Below are 8,329 nucleotides of genomic sequence, written 5' to 3' on the forward strand. Positions count from 1 at the left end.
CTTAAGATATGAAAATTGTTGGATACGACAATTATTTTAAAAATTTACTATGAAAACCCAAATTTATTCCTCTTTTCCGTTTGCAACATTTGTTATTAAGAAATATTCCAATCATTGGCATATCTTGTTTTTCGTGCATCACTAGAAATCATAAAATGTCAATCATGCACCAAAACCAAATTAATGTGGTTGTGATGCGCGCGAGTAGTAAACGTTGCGGACAGGAAAAGAGGGTGTGTGTGTGTTATTACAATCTAACTCCCCCTGTCTGGTAGTGTCACCAGTGTTGGTAAAATCTCAAAATCTCAAATCGCATCGGCGATTCAAACCATGCGTGGGTCAAATTCCATCAGAATCATGGCCCAGAGATTTGCTCATGATTCGAATCGCAATTTGCATCATTGCATGATATTTACGTGTTCTTCATTGTTGAATGTATTGAATTAACTGTTTTTCGTCTAAAACAATGGCTAATAATTGCATATATAAACAAAACATACGCCTTGATTGCGTTTTGATGCTTTTTACGAAATAATGTTTTGGGGAGTAAGCGAAGCGATGCGATTCTGGCCGAGAAACTCAAGCGCGATGCTCCCCCTACAGAATCGCAGGCGAGTTAGCTCGTGCATGAAACCTCGATGATTCAGATTTGAGTATGATTCTACCAACACTGAATGTCACCATGGATAAAATATTCGTGCAATCATTTTATTAATATCATTGCAAGACTTTTGAATCAGGGAGCAAGAAGGTGATAGCTCTATTGTAATGTAACTCATATAGCCCGTTTCAATAACGTATGCGTTCCGAAGCCTTTGTCGTGTACAATAAGTACCGCATGTTTGCACCCACGTATTATAAAAATATCTTAAGTGTATTCACACTTCCTGAAACAAAGTTAAATCTTTCTGATTCAGGCGCGCATTTAATCGGACAAAATATTATTAGGCCGATATAAATATTTTTTTAAAATATGTCTCCCCTCCCCTTCGGATTGTTTTGCTCAAAAATACCAATTTGAGGGGCAACAAAAAAAATTCCAGGAAAATTTTGAGAACTTCCAAAACATTCTTTAACAAATCCGAGAAGTTTTTTTAAATTTTTTTTGACGTAAACTACGTCTAAAGGGAAGACTCGGATACAGGGTGACAAATGAAAATTTCCAAATTCGAGACCGTCACGAAATCATGTAAGATTTTGAACTTTAATAGCGCCTTTATCTTCCGCTGGATTTTTGAGATTTATATATCAATCGACTCGGAAATTCTCTACCAATTTGTCAATTATATTGAAACTTTGAATCATGAACGTTAAAATAGGGTATCGGATCATTTTGGCAGCACCCTCTTTTCTTGTCCGCAAGAGTCTCGTTTCGGCCGTCGCCGTTCAGTGTGGTTGGCTTTTGGACTCTGCTTTTTGTGCGGTGTTTCGCACAAAAGGTAGAACAATGGAGCCGGAGCAGTGACCGCGGTCGAAACAAATGTAACAAAAATGCGTAATGTAGTGCATGGTGTATAAAAGTGATGCCCTTTCCCCGAGCTGTCAGGAGGCAGCTCAAACAGAGAAGAAGAAGAAGAAGAAGAAGCTTTTTTTGCAAACTGAAAACTAATAAGGCCGTTACACATATTTATTAAAATTATGGTCTACGTAAGGTCAAGGTCTACTGGTCTCCCGCAAAGTCAAGGGGAGGGTAATCTTCTTCTTCTTCTACTGAATCGAGAGGCATGGAAATTTGAATGCAGAGGTTTTTGGGGCCGGGGAAGGTTCTTAAGATGGTTCGAGACCCTCTTCTTTTGAAACCTGGCTCCTATACAAATGAAACACCAATTTCATCATAACTCGAGATCAAGCAAATGAAAACAAATCTGGCGTGTGGAGGTTTTGGAAGGGAAGATATGTTTCTGTGGTGGTTCAACGCCCCCTTCTGGAAAGGGGGGCTCCCATACAAATGAAACAATAATTTCTAAATAGATCGAGAAATAATCAGAGAATACATCAATTTTAGGCGAAATGAAGTTCGTCGGGTCTGCTATTAAAAAATAAATATTAATATGAAAAAAAAATTTAAAAAAACTTCTCGGATTTGTTAAAGAATGTTTTGGAAGTTCTCAAAATTTTCCTGGAATTTTTTTTGTTGCCCCTCAAATTGGTATTTTTGAGCAAAACAATCCGAAGGGGAGGGGAGACATATTTTAAAAAAATATTCATATCGGCCTAATAATATTTTGTCCGATTAAATGCGCGCCTGAATCAGAAAGATTTAACTTTGTTTCAGGAAGTGTGAATACACTTAAGATATTTTTATAATACGTGGGTGCAAACATGCGGTACTTATTGTACACGACAAAGGCTTCGGAACGCATACGTTATTGAAACGGGCTATATGAGTTACATTACAATAGAGCTATCACCTTCTTGCTCCCTGATTCAAAAGTCTTGCAATGATATTAATAAAATGATTGCACGAATATTTTATCCATGGTGACATTCAGTGTTGGTAGAATCATACTCAAATCTGAATCATCGAGGTTTCATGCACGAGCTAACTCGCCTGCGATTCTGTAGGGGGAGCATCGCGCTTGAGTTTCTCGGCCAGAATCGCATCGCTTCGCTTACTCCCCAAAACATTATTTCGTAAAAGCATCAAAACGCAATCAAGGCGCATGTTTTGTTTATATATGCAATTATTAGCCATTGTTTTAGACGAAAAACAGTTAATTCAATGCATTCAACAATGAAGAACACGTAAATATCATGCAATGATGCAAATTGCGATTCGAATCATGAGCAAATCTCTGGGCCATGATTCTGATGGAATTTGACCCACGCATGGTTTGAATCGCCGATGCGATTTGAGATTTTGAGATTTTACCAACACTGGTGACACTGCCAGACAGGGGGAGTTAGATTGTAATAACACACACACCCTCTTTTCCTGTCCGCAACGTTTACTACTCGCGCGCATCACAACCACATTAATTTGGTTTTGGTGCATGATTGACATTTTATGATTTCTAGTGATGCACGAAAAACAAGATATGCCAATGATTGGAATATTTCTTAATAACAAATGTTGCAAACGGAAAAGAGGAATAAATTTGGGTTTTCATAGTAAATTTTTAAAACAATTGTCGTATCCAACAATTTTCATATCTTAAGATACGCTAGTTTTGTTCGAAACCAGTGACATAAGTAATCAAATGAATTTTCTAAAAATATTCATGCATGATGGCACTACAATCCATAATGAACAAAACTGCCTTACGTAGTTTACGTTGGGCGGTTGTGTCTTGTACATAACCCTTCTGATTTTTCATATTAATATTTATTTTTTAATAGCAGACCCGACGAACTTTGTTTCGCCTAAAATTGATTTATTCTCTGATTAGTTCTCGAGTTATGCAGACATTATTGGTTCATTTGTATGGGAGCCCCCCTTTCCAGAAGGGGGCGTTGCAAACCACCACAGAAACATATCTTCCCTTCCAAAACCTCCACACGCCAGATTTGTTTTCATTTGCTTGATCTCGAGTTATGATGAAATTGGTGTTTCATTTGTATAGGAGCCAGGTTTCAAAAAGAAGAGGGGTCTCGAACCATCTTAAGAACCTTCCCCGGCCCCAAAAACCTCTGCATTCAAATTTTCATGCCTCTCGATTCAGTAGAAGAAGAAGAAGATTACCCCCTCCCCCTTGACTTTGCGGAGACCAGTAGACCTTGACCTTGCGTAGACCATAATTTTTAATAAATATGTGTAACGGCCTTATTAGTTTTCAGTTTGCAAAAAAAAAGCTTCTTCTTCTTCTTCTTCTTCTCTGTTTGAGCTGCCTCCTGACAGCTCGGGGAAAGGGCATCACTTTTTATACACCATGCACTACATTACGCATTTTTGTTACATTTGTTTCGACCGCGGTCACTGCTCCGGCTCCATTGTTCTACCTTTTGTGCGAAACACCGCACAAAAAGCAGAGTCCAAAAGCCAACCACACTGAACGGCGACGGCCGAAACGAGACTCTTGCGGACAAGAAAAGAGGGTGCTGCCAAAATGATCCGATACCCTATTTTAACGTTCATGACCCAAAGTTTCAATATAATTGACAAATTGGTAGAGAATTTCCGAGTCGATTGATATATAAATCTCAAAAATCCAGCGGAAGATAAAGGCGCTATTAAAGTTCAAAATCTTACATGATTTCGTGACGGTCTCGAATTTGGAAATTTTCATTTGTCACCCTGTATCCGAGTCTTCCCTTTAGACGTAGTTTACGTCAAAAATACAACCGATTGCTTTGGTTACTACGACCGAACTCCTTGAAGAAGTTTACTAAAGTTCCTCTAAAGAAATTACTGATTAAAATCGATCGAATTTTCGAAGAAATTTCAAAAGAATATCCGCAAAAATCTCCAAAGTATTTTACGAAGGATACCGAAGGAATTCCTGAGGGAAACTTTTTCGAAGCAATTCTTAGAATGTCTCTTTGAAGGAATTTTCGATTTCATTTCCTGGAGGAATTATCGAAGGAATACCTGAAGGAATTTTTGATTGAATAATTGAAGCAATTTCTGTATGAACTAATTTACGAGTCAGGGCCATAAAGCAAAACCATGCAGAAGGTGACTGGGTTCGATTCCCGATCAGGTCTAGGAAATTTTTGGGTTGGAATTTTATTTACCTCCCTGGGCATATAAATGTATCATCGTGTTGGCCTCACGACATATGAACGAAAAATGGTGACCTGGCTTAGATAAACCGCGCAGCCAAGTTGGTTGCGACGAGACGGACGCAATGAGAAAACAGAACTGTGCAATAAAAATCCTATTCGACTAAATGCTGATGTCATATTAGAAATTTGGGGACAGTACTCGTCGATAGCAAATCCTTCCGCACGCGATGGCATATGAGCAAGTCAAACCACCTTCCTTTTGCCAGTGGAGATATATCAGCTTCCACACTGATATTCTTCCCTCCCCCTTCATACGGGAGCTTGGCAGAAGGAAGGTCGTGCGATATGTGCCATCACAAATATTGCCCTCCGCTCGCTTTCAAATCGACTTCTATAAAAACATTCTTCATGCCTGCCGTATCCTAACGGAACTATCAATTCTATACTTTCGCCTCTAATGCTATCATGAACATGTACGTCCAAGTTTGGAAGATGATATTAGCATTTCCATATCATTGTAAATTAAACCTATTTTTCATCATTGAAAAAAAAAGTGTATGCAACTCGTCGCAAAACTAGATTTTTCAGCACTTGTATTGCCATTTCCAGCTCTCGATGGATTTTTGGGAAAATCATAGATCGCACTTTGAGCAGTGATGTCAAATATTTTACAATATCTATTATTATTCCAAGCTTCATCTAAATGCATGAAACTTGGAAATAACCGTCTGTTGAACCACTATTGCAATTATTGTAATATGCTACCGCAAAGAATTCAAATTATAACTAACTTGAATGTAGCGAAAAGATTAACTTTCACTACAAATCATTATTATTTTTCTAGAGTTTGATCAAACAAATCTCGCTTAACTTTTCAAAAGGTCCTAAGTAACATTTTTTTCATGAATTAATTTGAATAGCGCTGTACTCAAATTAATTCATGAAAAAAATGTTACTTACACACTTAAAATAAATCGCAGATTTCTGTGAAATTCCACCGAAATCTCAACAGCAGAACTGTTCGGTAAAAATTTTACAGATTTTTTGGTGATTTTGACAGTTGAACAAAGGAAAATACCGCAGAAAATCGGTGAAATGATTACCGAACAAATCTGCTGTTGAGATTTCGGTGAATTGAAGCAAAATTCACCGAAATCTGTGAAATGATTTAAGTGTGTAGGACCTTTTGAAAAGTTAAGCGAGAAATGTACTGGCAACCCTGCCGAGCCCACGTGTTCATTTGAAAACATATTTAAGCAACTTTCGTTGGCGCCAACCCGTTTCACCCGATTCATCAGCCCGCCAACCGGGAGAACAAAGGATTTTGACATCTCGCACTTATGACTATCTCGCACTTCTGAAGTGCGGAGTCCAACGAGGTGGGAAGTGCGCAATACAACCCCGGAAAGGATTACAACGGATTCGCTGATTTTCATACCAAATAGTCATGTTTGAGGAATAAAATCTCGATTCATAGTGATTAGATTAAGGACAGATTTTATCTCGCAGCTAAAAATAAAATTAATCAATCAATCAATGTTTACTAGAAAGCATGTTTCAGATGGAAATAATTATAAAGCCCCATATAAAAGTGCTACCGGAATCCGGGGGAACATTGATCGCCGGGGTATCATTAATCAGTTTAACCATTTTCAACTTTCAAGAAATGAATAAATTATTATTTTCTGTTAATACAATTCCTTATTGAGAGTTAGGTATTTCAATTTTGACTAAGTTTGATGCTGAATGATAAATATAATCTTCGCTAGAATCTGCTTTTATTTTTCGTCAAAATTTTGATAAAAAGAAAGCAATGAAGACAAATATAAGCAAAAAAATAAGCTGGTGGGTAAATATAGTCGTGTGATAAGTAATCTTATTTTCTTGGTTGATCCAAATTTTTTGTTTCAAAATTTAGATTTTTATTGTTGAAAACCCAAATAATTCCACCTAGCCTAGGTGATGATGCCTTTCTCGATTATTAAAACAAGTTTGAAATTATCAAGTAATCAAAAATCGCGTTCAAAAGTTATCAAGAAAATGGAATATCGATCCGTATAAGAATTGTTGGTTGATCTGCTGTAAAGCGTTTGCAAAAGCCGTGTCACACTATGTGACTCGAAACAAAACGGTTAAATCGAGAAAAGCATTATCACCGCTAGGTGGATTATTCTGACTGTTTGATTTGTCAATAAATAAGATATTATGAAAGTAAGTAGACTATTGTTAAAATGGTGATTTTTTAAATTAATTTGCAAATATCAAAAAGTCCATATTGATATTTAGGCGACCGCTTCATTTTTATTCAGAAGTTATTTTGTAATCGAATTTTCAATATGAATAGCACAGACAAATCTTACTAAGTATTCAGATAAATGTTTTAATTACACACACGTAACATTAGCTTTCATTGTTTTGTATTGTAACCTCAATGGTGAATCACCCAAATAGCAATTAGAGTTCCACTGGACGAATTCCGTTGATTAGATGTGCACGGTCTGATAACTTTGATCACTGCTCTAACGGATGAAGCCTTGGTCCGCTTGGTCCACATAAACGAGGTTAAACTTACCGGCATAATGTTTGCTATTTGCTGGTTGCCACAGTTTATATCAATCAAACAAAGAGGTAACCTCTGTTGCACTTTTGAGGTGGCAATTTGCGGCAGCTGACAAACACACAAACTAGACCTTATCACCAATAACTACGGTGCGGCAACCTTATCAATAATATACAATCAATTAGGCCCAACAACGCTGTTCGCCGATATTCCTTGTTTGTTCAATGTATATTTTGTTTTATTTTAGGACAAATTCGCTACACTTAATCGATATTGGATCACGGAACTTGCCAGCGTTGGACGTGGCGATATATTCAAACTGCATAAACTTCACCAATGGCCACAACGACGACGGCAGAAAGTTTCACTTGTTTTCCCCTCATTCAAATGACCTTAGAGCTCTATATGGTTTCGCCTATTGAGTTCAATTTACGTTTTTCTCCGACATGCTCATCCACTACCTAAATCAAAAATAAATCCACGCGAGTAGGATTTGCGAAGCTTTACGCGACTGGAACACGCGAGCGGTATGTTCCTATAACTAAGTACACCAACCGAATGTTCTACACTAGGGATCGACGTGCCACCATGGCATGGACTCTCTATCCGGGGGTGTCACTATAGATACTAAACCATGTGCTCTGAGATAGGGAACGCACCTGAATAGACTGGATGGTACATCGTACATACATGTGTTCGCAATGGAGCTTCGCGGATCTTCCAAAACAGTGAGCCGGCATAAATGGCAAGTGTTTCAGTGCTACTGAATATTGCTGACTATTAGGGGTGGCTCACAGTGAGAGTGTGGTTGAGTTCATTGAGGCAAGGCTGTTGTGGTACAAGACCGTCTAGGACAGTCTATATTTATGTTGTGGTCGTTGTACGACCGCGGCACGGCAGCACACGTTGCGATAATATTAATTAAGCCATCGCGAAAACAAAAAAGCGCAGAAGCGTATAATCCATTTGTGGATAATAGAAGGAAAGCATTAGGGGTTACACAAAACGAATCGCAATGATTTGCGAAAAGCAACGGTGGTCTATAACTATTGTAAAACGAAAAATAGGTTTCTTTCAAGATTTGAGATATATGTACGCCATTTG

The 8,329-nt window shown here is 37.9% G+C and overlaps 1 protein-coding gene across 1 annotated transcript in view; it reads right to left on the bottom strand.

The window, feature by feature from the left end:
* Positions 1 to 7,851, bottom strand: part of LOC134213119 (protein quick-to-court) — a 126,190-nt gene extending 118,339 nt beyond the window's left edge. Inside the window, exon 1 of the mRNA XM_062691739.1 lies at positions 7,238 to 7,851. The gene's annotated coding sequence lies outside the window, so the exon portion shown is untranslated. The remainder of the gene's footprint in view (positions 1 to 7,237) is intronic.
* Between the last annotated feature and the right edge of the window lie 478 nt (positions 7,852 to 8,329).

Source organism: Armigeres subalbatus, chromosome 2, assembly GCF_024139115.2.
Source record: "Armigeres subalbatus isolate Guangzhou_Male chromosome 2, GZ_Asu_2, whole genome shotgun sequence".
NCBI lineage: Eukaryota > Metazoa > Arthropoda > Insecta > Diptera > Culicidae > Armigeres > Armigeres subalbatus.